The 15,954-nt window shown below is 41.4% G+C and overlaps 1 protein-coding gene across 1 annotated transcript in view; it reads left to right on the top strand.

Moving 5' to 3' along the window:
- The first annotated feature begins 376 nt into the window (after nucleotides 1-376).
- The window catches only part of ppm1f (protein phosphatase, Mg2+/Mn2+ dependent, 1F), a 134,884-nt gene continuing 119,306 nt past the window's right edge, over nucleotides 377-15,954 (top strand). The window contains exon 1 of the mRNA XM_032511259.1: nucleotides 377-666. The gene's annotated coding sequence lies outside the window, so the exon portion shown is untranslated. The remainder of the gene's footprint in view (nucleotides 667-15,954) is intronic.

Raw genomic sequence — 15,954 nt, forward strand, 5'->3', positions numbered from 1 at the left:
GATCCACTGGAAGAATGAGCTAAACCTATTTACTTGAAACTTTTAATTTAAGATAGCCCCTTTTATTTATTTATTTGTTTATTTTCTATTTTTCTCTTATTTATTTTTCTTCTGAATGTAAATTTTCCATGTATATGCTCCTATGTTTTAATTATTTGCTCGACCCAAGGCAAAAGTTGTTTTTGCTTTTTTTAATGCCTTGTTTGTTCGTATATTTGTATTCTGAATGAATAATAAAAAAAAACAACATTAAAAACAAAATCTCGAACAGCCTGTTATTTGCAGATCCAGCAGTGTTAACGTCATCACAAACGGACGTCGCTGCGCTCATTACGTCGCTTCACGTGACGCTTCAGAGGAAATTACATCTTTTTTTCCCCCCACCATTGTTTTATGAAAAGTAGTTCAGTAGCTACGTTACGTTACGTTCTCGTACGAATATTTCTTTTGCATTCCTCAACAACAATAGAAACAGCTATATTGACAAGGATAAAGATACATATATGGATATATCAAAATGAAATAAAAGAAAGTCTCATCCCTCCAAAAGCACTCGATTCCTCTCTTCCTGCATGAAAGGAAGTAAGTAAGGGAAACGTATCCACGTACTGAAGAGACTTGGACAGAAGTTCTTTACTCTTTGAACCATCAGGTCTACCGGCGCAGGTTTGTGTGTTCTTTATCAATGAATTTCGTTTACTCTTTGTCTCGCAGAAGGGCGTATTTCCCTCGGCTGCCAGTTTGATTGTAAGGTGCATGCCAACGGATTGTTCCAGTTTAGCTAGCTAGCTCCAGGAGGTACAACGAAGAAATCCCACCCTGCTTGTCGAGCTCGAAATTGTAATTTCTGAACTAATCAAGCCAGTATTACACTAACCCCATGTGGCTGATTGTATGTATGTCAGTGTAAAGTTACCATGAGAACGCTATTGCCAACACAAAAGGCCGACTGAAAAATAACGTCTCATAAAATCGATTGTAAAGTTGAGTAGGTTGTAATAATAATAATAATAATAATAATAATAATACATTTTATTTATAATGCACTTTCCATCAATAGATCTCAAAGTGCTACAGGTAAAAAAGAGAAAAATAAAACAAAAAAAGAAAGGATAAAAAAAAGCATTTGCTAAGCATTTGACGTTAGATATTACGTCATGCCTACAGTCTCGACAGCTTTAGCACATGACTGTTCCTCTGATGTTTAAACATAGTTTGCAGGGCGCTTCATAAGTCTTTCTGTCAATGGATTTTTTTGAAATTTCGTTTCTGTAAACATGCCGTTCTAATCAACTAATTTGACTAAAGTTAAATAGTTAAAGTTAAACCATTTCTAGTTAAATAGATAACGGTTTCTGGCTGGCTTTCTATCTATCTGTCCATTTATGTCATAGGCACAAATACAACAAAAAGTCAGAGGTGCATGCTGACTTGAACTGACTGAGGATGTATTTTGGAGTGAACTGCCAATTGAAATGCAACTGGGGGAACTGAACAGTTAGGTCATGCCACTAGTTCTTTCAGATGACAATAGGACTTGGCAGATGCCCTTTTTTAAGTGAAATAAATATGAGTGCAATGGAGTAAATACATTTTGAAGATCTCCAACTTTAAATAGGGGCGGCTGTGGCTCAGTGGTAGAGCGGTTGCCTGCCAATTGGAAGGTTGGTGGTTCGATCCCCGCCCCTGCAGTCATTGTCGAAGTGTCCTTGGGCAAGACACTGAACCCCGAGTTGCCCCCGGTGCTGCGCATCGGAGTGTGAATGTGTGTGAATGTTTATCTGATGAGCAGGTGGCACCTTGTACGGCAGCCCCGGCCACAGTGTATGAATGTGTGTGAATGGTGAATGTTCCCTGTAAATGTAAAAAGCGCTTTGAGCAGTTGTTAAGACTGGAAAAGCGCTATATAAATACAGCACATTTACATTTACATTTAAAGTAACCAATCAAAAGACATAAAACTGTACAATTACAGCAGAGTATGATACAATACAAAATAGAGAAAAAATACATACTCACAAAACTAGCATCAAACTAAAACTATTACGGCAAGCAGTTATGAAGGGGGTCCAAGCCCCCCAGTGCAAGATGGAGCTACATGCCCATATGCAGGACAAAAAGGCTACCTAGCACTAGCCTGGCTAACGCCTCCTACATACATAGGCTCAATTTTCATTTCCCTTCAGTATTACGTCTGGGTATAGTGTTTGGTTTTCTCCAGTCAAATTTTTGGCTGTCCAATCAGCAAACAGAGGGAGTGGCTGAGAACGCTGACGTTGAGGCTGTGCGCTAGAGTTCCGTAATGGTGGTGGAGAAAGATGTGAGTGAAGCTTGGCAATAAATTGTCCCAGAAATTAATGTGATAAATGGTAATATTGTTCTGAGACCATTTTCATATAATATAATGATAATTAAGGTACACCTTTTCATAGAGAATATTTAACACTGGAACTGGAAGACATTTTAAATATGTGGCTATGTGCCAAAATAGTTCTGTTTTCAGCCTTAATATTGGCGAAGGTGCAGCTACTTTCTTCTGCTGTTCTGCAGGTCGGAGCTTTGCAGGGGCGGGCCAACACACACACACACACACCTCATAAGAGGCAAGATCCCATATAGGCCCATCTGAGCTTGAATTTTCTTAAAGGCAGAGCAGGATACCTCGGTTTACACCTATCGCCATTTCTAGTATGGATCCCACGTAACTTTTAGGCCACGCCCTACGAAGCAGCCCAACTGGTTAGGGTTAGGCATTGACCTTAAGTGGTTAAGGTTAGGATAGAACAGGGGTTCTCAACCTTTTGCAAGCTGGGCCCCCCCAAAGAGGGTTAATGCAGTTGGGGCCTAGTGCCCTACGCCCACACACCACGAAAGATAGATGATAGATAGATAATTGGCACCCCGACCTCTGATATTAATTTATGCTTTTATTGTATTTCACTGGTCTTAATAGTAGGCATCATCTGCATTTTTTAAGAAGCTTGCAGGTTGGTGATATTATGTGAGACCTGAGCCTGCTTTGCTTGTAAAGATCCTCAATCTTGGTCCAATGTTTGATAAACATAGCCTCAAATCATCCTCGATTTGTGCACGATTACGGTATTTGTTTTGAGTGCAGTCATTTTTGAGAATCCTGCCTCACACAATATGTGACGCAAAAGGAATATGAAGGGAAATTTGTGCAAAAGTGAGAGCGCGTAGATGCGATGTGAGCACTTGTAAAATAGACTTGAGAGCTTGTGAAAAAAATCTGTACCCGTGTTTTTTTTTCATGGTCACTTTTCCAGTACAACCACAACTCAGTGATTACAACCTCTAGATCTGTCGCGCGTGTGCTCTCTCCATCACACACGCGGCGGTCTGCGCTTCCAGTTTTGCAACACTTCTTGCGATACATTTGGTGCAAAACTAATTGTACCTGTGGACTTAGTCTGTGGAGCTCTGAGCCACAGGACGTTAGCTAGCTAGCTTTGGCTACTTGCACCAGCCCGCTTTTTTTAAATACTGTAAAATCCACTTTTAATCATCTCAACACTTATAACAGTCCAACTGAAACACTGGCGGTGACCTCCAGGGTCCTGCAGCTGAAGACGGACAGCAGTCAGTGGGGCTCGGCCAGCGTGGAAACACCGCTAGAAAGCTCCGCTGCCGACCTGGGTTCGGAAGGCTGTGACTGCGGGTTAGGGCATTTGCCAGTAACACTACAGAGGTTGATGGTGGTAGATTACTTTGATTTTTCAATGAGATCATCAATTGTGGGGGTGGGGTAAGAGTCAAACTTTGAAATGAGTTTAGATACCTGAAATCGTAACAAAAACTTGTATTGTCCATCCTTCTTCGGACACAGCACTACAGATTGCACCACTCACATCTTGTAGATTGCTGAAAAACCCCAGAGAAAGCATGAGGTCAATTTCCTTCATCAGGGAAAAAGGAGGCGCGCTCCGGTTATCCTGTAACTCATACGTCTCAATGTTGCATTCAGGTTTTAATACAAGTCATGTTCGACCAGATTGTGCACCTGGATATTCTTGAAATAGTGTGAGTGAAGTTGAGTTTTGTACCTGAGACTGCTGATCCTTGACAGATGGCTCACATCATCTCGTTCTGTGGGACATGGTAAGGGCAGATACTGTCATCAGCCTCTCCTCTTCCTTACAGCTGAATCAGGAACACCTCAGCTCTTGGGACCCAATCCTTGAGGAGTTCACATGAAGCACCCGGCTAGGAACTCTGATGCCTGGAGTGGAAACCTGATATGGGTGGGTCCCAACTTTTTTAATCTCAAAAGGCCTGCCATTTTGCAAGGAGTTTACTGTCATTGGTGGGCAACATAACCAAACGTTCCAGCCCGGTTGACAGCCTCTCTGTCGGGCCAACTTGACATACCAGATCAGACAGATATACTGGTGCAAGTCCATTCACTATTTTTACGTTAACAGTAAGACCTTAAAGTCTGCTCTAACCTGGACAGGGAGCCAGTGAAGTGAGGCTCACAGGAGTTAGTTATTATGTATTTAGATGATCCAGTAAGATGCGTGCTGCAGCATTCTGGACCATCTGTAGACCTCGCAGACTTTTCTTAGGCAGCCGAGAACAGGACATTAAAAAGTCTCGTCTAGATGTAAACAAGGCGTGAATAAGGGCCTCGGCTCTTTTTAGGGACATACTGATCTGATCTTTGAAGTTGCGGAGATAAAAGAAGGCTATTTTTCACCTTCTTAAATGCAAGTCAAATGAAAGTGAGCCGATCAAAAAACTATCCCAAATTCTTCACTCTGTCCTTGCACTAATGATCAAATCATCAGGACAGAGGGGAAATTGTCATATAAAAATGACCTACCTAATCAGCTATCATCCAGTTTTGGTGAATTAAGTAGCAGGAAGTTTGTGATAACCAGTTCTACAGCAGCAAGCAAGTAACAGCTAAACCAATCGGATGCTTCCTGCAATAACTGGCAATATATTGTACATCATCAGCATAGCAATAAAAGCAATCCCAAAAGAACGATTCTGAACAAGTGGAGTAAAATAATAACGAAAACAACAGGGGACCAAGGACTGAACCTGTGGAACCCCATGCGAATTGGGGAAGGATCGGAAAATGTGTGTTGCTATAAACACACCTGAGATCTTTCTGAAGGTAGTAGGATCTCAACCTGGCCAGAGATGCCAAATATTTCTCGATTCTATCCAATAAAATACAGTGGTCCACGTGTCAAAAGCTGCACTAAGATCCAAAACAAAAGAACAGATGTAAATCTGAGTCAGCAACCAGTAGCAGATCATTTACCACCTTGCATGTTTTTTTTTTTGCTTGCCGCATGTTTACATTTAATGCATGAACGTTGTATGTAGTAGGATGATATAGACACCACCTTGACAAGACTGGAGTCTCCCCATTTAACTTTCAGACATGACACTAATATAAGCTGAATTCAGGAACACCTGGTGAATGGGAAGCAGGTGTGGTAGGGAGACTGAGGGTGAAATAGAGGCAAAGGAGACAAAAGCCAACAGAGAAAAAAGACAGACAGACGGGAGGAGCGTTAACGGGAGGACACGGACTGGCTGGAAGCCAGGAGGAGATCTCGGGGAAACAGGCACAATGGAAGAGTGAGCGTGGATTGTGTGGACTGACATGGAGGATAGCGAAGTTGCATACTGAGGAGGAGAGGACTGGGGTTGAGCGGACGGGCTGGAGCCAGGGGAGCCATGACGGATTGTCGAGAGTGCAGGCGAACGCATGGTTGTGCAGATGGACTAAGTCCTAGAGCCGAAGCAACGGGGGACTGCAGCCACCCAAATGAGGATTTTAACGCATGTGAACAGATAAGTAAAGGAAAGTCCTCCGTCTGTCCTCGGGAATGTGAGGAAAGAATTGTTTGGTGTCGTACGTGACTGAGAGCTGCCCTTATCATCCCCCAGTTTGGCCATGTGGGCATCGCGACGCGGACAGGCGCAAGAAAAGAAGAACCCAGGCTTCTCGGTGGATCGACGCTCCTTTGAGATCAACGTAACAACAGACTGTCATAAGACACTGGGAACTAGTGCAAGGAGATTGGGTCCCAGTTCTCAGTTTTTTAACTTTTAGTACTTGGGTTTTTTAGCGGAAGAACTGTTTTATAATTTTGAACTTAATAGAATAAAGTGCTAAATTTACGAACTGTCTGGTCTGGTTCCATATTTTTGTCAGTGGAAGAAATTGGGTGGTATAGTAGTTTTTAAACGACACACGCTCCGTGTGTGTGACACATTTTTTTTCTCTCAGATCATTTTTTTGTGGATGTAATAAAGAAAAAATCTAGCTCCATATGAAAAAAGCTACATGCCGCAGTCCGACCTTAGCTCGTTCGAATGAGCCAGGTCTACGCAGAATGCGATACCGGCGATCGGCGCCCGTTACATGCCGTTTAAATTTCCAAAGCGCCACTATCTGATCATTGTTTCATAGATCTAAGGATATTTAAAGTTTAATTCTAAAATTTACAATTAGGATATTGCATGAAGGTTAGGGAAAATATAAGAGATGTTGAAAAAATATGTCTTAATTAAAGGTTGTATTGGAAGGTGGGAAATTACTAATATAAGTATTAGATAAATAGGAAAAGAAAGGACAATATGAAAGTAATTTGAAGTGGTTGAAATTAGCCAATGTGTATTAATTTGGACCTAAATATCAAAGAAAATAAGTTAATGGGAGCTACAAGTCAGTTAGACGAGCATATCTTGAAAGAGCCAGAGGGCCTTTATAAGGTCAGAGCGAAATGGATTGAGGCAGGGTGAAAAGAATTCTAAATATTTTGGAAAAAATAGACAGCAACAAATCTCATTTACTAGTTTAATGATAAATTGGATAGAAGCAAAAAGATTTAGGAGTATAGAAAATTAAGTTTCCGATTTGAGATTAAGAAGGGAAATGTCAGGGTTGCAGTAGCTCTCACTTTTATTCATTATGGTAGCAGACATGTGTCCATTTTGATCCAGAATAGTTGCATTGAAGGGTTAGCTGTGTGAATGACAATTACCATAAGTCAATTGGCTGACCACACAACTTTATTTCTAAAAATGAAAATTAAATTCCGCTAGTCTTACAATCATTGACCAGTTTTCAAGAGCGTCGGGCTTACAATTGATATTTAAATAAATTGAAATTTTATCGTTACATGATTATCCCTTGCAACCTGTATAACATAAAAGTCAAGTCACAAGTTAAATAAATAGTTTTTCCAAGGATAAATAAGTCGACAAAATGATTAAATGGAACATTATAGACATAGGTGGTGCAGAGAGATATCACAATCTTGGGAGAGTCTTATATCCAAAATGGACAGCTTATCTAGACTTGTTTACCTGGCCTTCACTTTACCCATCTCTCAAATATGATCAAAGTCACAACAAGGTCAACTTTAATTTCATAGGAGAAACAAATGTCAATACATGAGGAAAATTGACATTGGTTAAAAATGATGAAGGAGGGCGAATGCGATTATTTTGATATAATGAATGTTGTCTTTTTTTTATATAACTCTTTTTTAAGCTTTTTTTTCAAAGGGCACATACAGTATAAAATAAGACAGCCATTAAGTAAAGAATAAACTCCCTCTTTTAGCCCAACACAACTTCTTTACAAAAAAAGTTAAAACAAGTAAAAAGTAGACAGCATAAAAGTAATAAAAAATAAAAAATAAATAAATTAGAAAGTTTGCACACTTGAGGCATACTCACGTAGTCAGTCAAGGATGAGGTACTGTAGTCCATTGCATGTCATCTGGAAATATACTTCGAGATCTCGGACCATACTAGAACATAGAGGCCATTCTGAAGAGCACCATCTTTCATAGAGGTCATTCTGAAGAGCACCATCTTCCCCAATATAGTCCAAGAAGGGGTCCCAGATTCGAAAAAGCAAAAAGGCATGTCCCTGAGCAGAAGCTCATAGCTTCTAAGAGGAGAAGCTCCAACAAACTTGAGTCCATTGTGGAATCGTGGGAACAGAGTCTGAGATCCACAGGAGAAGAATGCCTTTCCTTGCATTAAAGAAAGCACCTCCAGCAGCCTAATTTGGAGGAGCTAAGACCATTGCTTTAAGATTAACCCCCAGAAACAGCCAACGGAGTTAGAGATAGTTGTGACATTAATTTTTTTACATATTTGACCCAGAAGTCAATAATAAAGGGGCATTCGAACATACAGTGGGAAATATGTACCTTCAGACACGGGTGATTGGCCTCTATTCAGCCTCTCTTTTGTGAGTCCAGAAGCTGTGGGGAGATATAACTGGATAAAAAAATCATGCATTAATGGGCGGCTGTGGCTCAGTGGTAGAGCGGTTGCCTGCCAATGGAAGGTTGGTGTTCGATCCCCGCCCCTGCAGTCATTGTCGAAGTATCCTTGGGCAAGACACTGAACCCGAGTTGCCCCCGGTGCTGCGCATCGGATGAGTGTATGTGTGTGAATGTTTATCTGATGAGCAGGTGCACCTTGACGGCAGCCCGGCCACAGTGTATGAAGTGTTGTGAATGGTGAATGTTCCCTGTAGATGTAAAAGCGCTTTGAGCAGTTGTTAAGATGGAAAAGCGCTATATAAATACAGCACATTTACATTTACATTAATTGTCTTGAACTGGTGATCTGATTCAGAATTTATAAGTGGTTCATATGAATCAAGAAATGAGTTGTTTATATCTTTGTTGCCATGGACTCTTGTACCAGCTCGTGTCTTTTACAACTGGATAGCCTGGGAGCCAGCATAACCCTAATCAAATTGGAGATACTTGCTCAGCTGTTGCCAAATTCATATATCATGCTTACTGACACAATTGGATTTCTGAGCCTCTTTAGATAGAAGAGTGTCCAGAGCAGCTGTGGTTCTGTCCATTTTGAGCCTGAGGCCTTCCAAAGGCTTAAGGTTAAATTCCCCGGCAATTTGCTTAGTTGCTCCTCAAGAAACTGTCTGTCTCTGTTTTTCTAAGACTAAGTGAAAATGATATAGTGAAGCCCCGAATAACAGCCTTAGCAGTTCCCAAGTAAACTAGGTGACACATCTGGGGTGCTGTTCTCTGTCATGAAATAATAAACTGTTCAAAAGATGTTTTAAAATTGCGATTTTTAAGTAGATGGTTTGGAAAGCGCCATTGTCCCCTAATACATTGAGCCCTACTGACATGACTAAAACACTTGCGAGTTAACATTTATAACTATATAGCCAGTAGAGCAGAAATAACTCTCTGAATGGCGCATTTAGAGGTACAAAACATAGTCAATCCTGGAGGATGATTTATGTACTTTTGAATAAAATGTATACTGCCGATCGGTGGGGTGAAGGGTCCTCCCAAGTGTTGATTAAAATTTACGTCCATGCAGCGACGAGTAGAGCGCCCTTGCCTATATTAGACTTGATAGTTTAACTAGTCTATCTAAGCCCGGGTTTAGGCAGCAGGCAAAGTCGCCAGCTATGACCACTCAGGAAAGACAAAAACACCTTGGTGTAGAAATCAGAGGAACGAACCAGAGGGGTATACACATTTACATTAGAAGAGATGGTTTCCCCAAAGAGTGCCCCTTAATCATTACATATCTGCCTCATGCGTCAGCCCTAACTTCTACCTCTGTCAGAGCAGGGATTTGTGGACTAGTATGGCTTCCCCCTAAATTACTTGGTGAAAGACAATAGAAATATGGCCACCCCATCTCTTTTAATAAGATGTTCATTGTCATCTAGATGGGTCTCTTGTGGCAATTAAATCTGTACTTTCTCTTTTTTAAGTAATTAAGAATCTTTTATGTTTAATGGGCCCTGAATCCCGTGGACATTCCAGACATAATTTAATTTCTGCATTATCAACCAGATCCCACACTGTACGCACAATAGTTGCTGAGATATATGGGCAGTGTAAGACTAGTGTACAAACCTTCTGATAAACACTTAACATAACTAACAAACAACATGGAGAGAAAGAGAAAGAAGAAAAAAGAAAAACAAACCAACCCAGCCTTTCTTCCTACGTCTACACCTACTATGCATCCTAACCGTGCATCAAACCAGTGCTCCCAACGAACAATATATCCCGTAGTTATAAAGTCCTATAGAACATGTTATTACAATAAAGTGAACAAGATGAAGCGTAAATAATTTCTGACTCACCACCCTTAAAAACACATATAGAAGCCGTGCAAAACGGGGGAGCCTACTTGAACATGAGGGGGGAAAAAAAGTAAACGGTCCTGCACGTCCAGAGTGTTGTAGGATAACAGACTGACGTCAAGAGGCCGGTGAGAAGTCAACTATTAGCGTCGTTCACACCATCCCCCCGGAGAGTTGGGGCTATGTCTTCGCGTAAAAGCTTGCTGCCTCCTCGTTGTATGAAGCTGTATTGCTGCCGTTGAATGCAATTTGGAGCCTAGCCGGGTACAGCAGGCCGTACTACTTCTGGTTGATATTGGTGAAAGTTGGCTTCCGCTTAGCGACCTCAGCAGTAAAATCAGGGAAGATAGCTCCGCATGCCGCGGAAGGTGAGCGGACCCTTCTCTCTGGCCAGCTGAAGGATGCGCTGCTTCACCCTGAAATGGTGCACCCTTCCAATCATGGGTCTCGGAGGGGCATTTCTACCCAAGGCTGGACGGAAAGATAGGCGATGTGCCTGGTCCAACATCTTGGCCCGTCAGGAATCTCCCATCCGGCGTCTTGGCAAAAAGTTGGTCATAAATGCCGTGACCTGCGGCCCCTCCATGTTTTCAGGTACCACCACAACACGTAGATTCTGTCATCTGCTCCTAGACTCGAGGCCTCTGATTTAGCCATCAGCAAACTTGTTACAATTAGCTAGCTGTTCACATGTGGCCTCAAGCGCCGTGATCCTTTTGTGCAGTCTTGCAGAAAGTTTCAACTTCAGTGAGACGTGTCCCAAAAGAGTCTATAGTAGACTGCAGGTGCCAAGTGAACGCGGGTTTCAGCCCTGAAGCCTTCAATAAGTTTTTCCAACTGCGAGAGTGACGGCCTCCTTCGTGTTGTGTGCGTGGGATGGCTGGTTAGCTTTCTCGTTAGCATGTAGGTTTTGACCAGAAGCTGGACGTTCTGGACGAGTAGAACCCTTCCCGGACATATCGGCAGATCTCTTGGCCAGTCCAAAACCAAATGAGAGAAAGAAAGCGACGAAACCAGCGTTTAAAACAAATTAATGGAAGATGTGTAGGAGATGGAAACGGCGGTTACTCTCTACCCCTGCTCGACAGCACCAACCAAAATTTTGTATTATAACAAAGCAATTCTTTTGGTTTAGTGTCTCCAATTTAATATTTTCCAAAATGGGTGGAGTAGACTCTTCTTCTGCTGTGACTTTGAATGCAACATACTACCAATCAAACTTTCCGCTTTCCATCAGCAGGTTCTTCTCATTGGAAGTTGATATATAGACATCATTTTACACCTCTAATACCCAGTTTGGAATAATAGATACCTATTGTTAGGCAGACAATCTGTGTACATGGTAAATGGAATTCCGAGGAATCTGGGCAATTTCTCATTTTATGGACGGTAATGAGATCTTGTTACAGCACAAGGAGTTTGTGAGAAATATCAACTCCTTTGCAATGCCAAGTTGTATGATAGATGGTTGACAGCAATACCAAGTCTCTAAAATCAATGGTGAGAGAAGACATTAGGTACTCCAGGGTTCTCCTGGTCTGAGGCAGCTCTGCTTAAAAGGAATTACTTCTGTGACCATAAATTTACCAACAAAGTTATCAGAAATATTCATTAAAGGATCTATCCTAATCCGGTATATGTTGAAGACTTTGGTGATGGAGAGGTTAGGAAAATAAAGAAAAGTTATTTCTCATTTCTGCTTCTTCCAAGGTGAAAGAGGTCAACTTTAAAATTTTAAATGAAATTTACCCAACAAACGAATTCTTAAGAACTAGATTCAATTTGATACAAATAACTGTGGTTTTTTTCTGTGTGAGTCAGTGCAACTTCTGGAAAGATCTGCAGAGCTAGTTACAGACCAGGGAAATCGTGATGCCACCTCTGATGTGATGAATCTAAAGTTTGGTGTTTTTGTTGAAAAGAAGGTAGATTTTGTTCTCAACAATTTGATCTTTAGGAAACTAACCATAAATGCAGATATTTAAGACCAAACCTCCCTGATCCACTGAAGAATGAGCTAAAACCTATTTACTTGAAACTTTTAATTTAAGATAGCCCTTTTATTTATTTATTTGTTTTTTTCTCATTTTTCTCTTATTTATTTTTCTTCTGAATGTAAATTTTCCATGTATATGCTCCTATGTTTTAATTATTGCTCGACCCAAGGCAAAAGTTGTTTTTGCTTTTTTTAATGCCTTGTTTGTTCGTATATTGTATTCTGAATGAATAATAAAAAAAACAACATTAAAAACAAAATCTCGAACAGCCTGTTATTTGCAGATCCAGCAGTGTTAACGTCATCACAAACGGACGTCGCTGCGCTCATTACGTCGCTTCACGTGACGCTTCAGAGGAAATTACATCTTTTTTTCCCCCACCATTGTTTTATGAAAAGTAGTTCAGTAGCTACGTTACGTTACGTTCTCGTACGAATATTTCTTTTGCATTCCTAACAACAATAGAAACAGCTATATGAAAAGGATAAAGATACATATATGGATATATCAAAATGAAATAAAAGAAAGTCTCATCCCTCCACAAAGCACTCGATTCCTCTCTTCCTGCATGAAAGGAAGTAAGTAAGGGAAACGTATCCACGTATCAAGAGACTTGGACAGAAGTTCTTTACTCTTGAACCCTCAGGTCTACCGGCGCAGGTTGTGTGTTCTTTATCAATGAATTTCGTTACTCTTTGTCTCGCAGAAGGGCGTATTTCCCTCGGCTGCCAGTTTGATTGTAAGGTGCATGCCAACGGATTGTTCCAGTTTAGCTAGCTAGCTCAGGAGGTACAAACGAAGAAATCCCACCCGCTTGTCGAGCTCGAAATTGTATTTCTGAACTAATCAAGCCAGTATTACATAACCCATGTGGCTGATTGTATGTATGTCAGTGTAAGGTACCATGAGAACGCTATTGCCAACACAAAAGGCCGACTGAAAAATAACGTCTCATAAAATCGATTGTAAGTGAGAGGTTGTAATAATAATAATAATAATAATAATAATACATTTTTTTTAATGCACTTTCCATCATAGATCTCAAAGTGCTACAGGTAAAAAGAGAAAAATAAAACAAAAAAAAGAAAGGATAAAAAAAGCATTTGTAAGCATTTGACGTTAGATATTACGTCATGCCTACAGTCTCGACAGCTTTAGCACATGACTGTTCCTCTGATGTTTAAACATAGTTTGCAGGGCGCTTCATAAGTCTTTTGTCAATGGATTTTTGAAATTTCGTTTCTGTAAACATGCCGTTCTAATCAACTAATTTGACTAAAGTAAATAGTTAAAGTTAAACCATTTCTAGTTAAATAGATACGGTTTCTGGCTGGCTCTATCTATTGTCCATTATGTCATAGCACAAATACACAAAAAAGTCAGAGGTGCATGCTGACTTGAACTGACTGAGGATGTATTTTGGAGTGAACTGCCAATTGAAATGCAACTGGGGGAACTGAACAGTAGGTCATGCCACTAGTTCTTTCAGATGACAATAGGACTTGGCAGATGCCCTTTTTTAAGTGAAATAAATATGAGTGCAATGGAGTAAATACATTTTGAAGATCTCCAACTTTAAATAGGGGCGGCTGTGGCTCAGTGGTAGAGCGGTTGCTGCCAATTGGAGGTTGGTGGTTCGATCCCCGCCCCTGCAGTCATTGTCGAAGTGTCCTTGGGCAAGACACTGAACCCCGAGTTGCCCGGTGCTGCGCTCGGAGGTGTGAATGTGTGTGAAGTTTATCTGATGGCAGGTGGACCTTGTACGGCAGCCCCGGCCACAGTGTATGAATGTGTGGAATGGTGAATGTTCCCTGTAAATGTAAAAAGACGTTTGAGCAGTTGTTAAGACGGAAAAGCGCTATATAAATACAGCACATTTACATTTACATTTAAAGTAACCAATCAAAAGACATAAAAACTGTACAATTACCAGAGTATGATACAATACAAATAGAGAAAAAATACATACTCACAAAACTAGCATCAAACTAAAACTATTACGGCAAGCAGTTATGAAGGGGGTCAAGCCCCCCAGTGCAAGATGGAGCTACATGCCCATAGGAGGACAAAAAGGCTACCTAGCACTAGCCTGGCTAACGCCTCCTACTACATAGGCTCAATTTTCATTCTTCAGTATTACGTCGGGTATAGGTTTGGTTTTCTCCAGTCAAATTTTGGCTGTCCAATCCAGAACAGAGGGAGTGGCTGAGAACGCTGACGTTGAGGCTGTGCGCTAGAGTTCCGTAATGGTGGTGGAGAAAGATGTGAGTGAAGCTTGGCAATAAATTGTCCCAGAAATAATGTGATAAATGGTAATATGTGTCTGAGACCATTTTCATATAATATAATGATATTAAGGGACACCTTTTCATAGAGAATATTTAACACTGGAACTGGAAGACATTTTAAATATGTGGCTATGTGCCAAAATAGTTCTGTTTTCAGCCTAATATTGGCGAAGGTGCAGCACTTCTTCTGCTGTTCTGCAGGTCGGAGCTTTGCAGGGGCGGGCCAACACACACACAACACACCTCATAAGAGGCAAGCACATATAGGCCCATCTGAGCTTGAATTTTCTTAAAGGCAGCAGAGCAGGATACCTCGGTTTACACCTATCGCATTTCTAGTATGGATCCCACGTAACTTTTAGGCCACGCCCTACGAAGCCGCCCAACGGTTAGGGTTAGGCATTGACCTTAAGTGGTTAAGGTTAGGATAGAACAGGGGTTCTCAACCTTTTGCAAGCTGGGCCCCCCCAAAGCTGGTTCATTGCAGTTGGGGCCCTAGTGCCCTACGCCCCACACACCACGAACGATAGATAGATAGATAGATAATTGGCACCAGACCTCTGATATTAATTTATGCTTTATTATTGTTATTATCACTAGGTCTAATAGTAGGCATCATCTGCATTTTTTAAGAAGCTTGCAGGTTGGTGATATTAATGTGGGACCTGAGCCTGCTTGCCTTGTAAAGATCCTCAATTCTTGGCTCAATGTTTGATAAACATAGCCTAAATCATCCTCGATTTGTGCACGATTACGGTATTTAGTTTTGAGTGCAGTCATTTTTGAGAACCTGCCTCACAAAAATATGTGACGCAAAAAGATTGAAGGTAAATTAGTGCAAAAGTGAGAGCGCGTAGATGCGATGTGAGCACTTGTAAAATATGACTTGAGAGCTTGTGAAAAAAATCTGTACCCGTGTTTTTTTTCACTTGAGTCACTTTTCCAGTACAACACACAACTCATGTGATTACAACTCGAATCTGTCGCTGCAGTGTGCTTCTCCATCACACAGCGGCGAGTCTGCGCTCTCCAGTTTTGAACACTTCTTGCGATACATTTGGTGCAAAACTAATTGTACCTGTGGACTTAGTCTGTGGAGCTCTGAGCCAACAGGACGTTAGCTAGCTAGCTTTGGCTAACTGCATCCAGCGCTTTTTTTAAATACTGTAAATACCTTTTAATATCTCAACACTTATAACAGTCCAACTGAAACACTGGCGGTGACCTCAGGGTCCTGCAGCTGAAGACGGACAGCAGGCAGTGGGGCTCGGCCAGCGTGGAAACACGCTAGAAGCTCGCTGCCGACCTCGACGATCTGATCTCAGCGGGACATGAGAACTCCAGACCCGGTAGCAGCGAACACCCCCCCCCCCCCCCCCGGAGCCCACGCCATGTTGGAATAGCAAGCTAGCGTTAGCTGACTAACCAACAAGCACACTTACAAATAAATAAAATTTAATTTAAAAGTCAGGCGTTATACACACTGATGGCGGTCCGTCCGCGGCTGCAGGACCTGGAGCTC

The sequence above is a fragment of the Etheostoma spectabile genome, unplaced genomic scaffold (genome assembly GCF_008692095.1).
Source record: "Etheostoma spectabile isolate EspeVRDwgs_2016 unplaced genomic scaffold, UIUC_Espe_1.0 scaffold342, whole genome shotgun sequence".
Taxonomy (NCBI): Eukaryota; Metazoa; Chordata; class Actinopteri; order Perciformes; family Percidae; genus Etheostoma; species Etheostoma spectabile.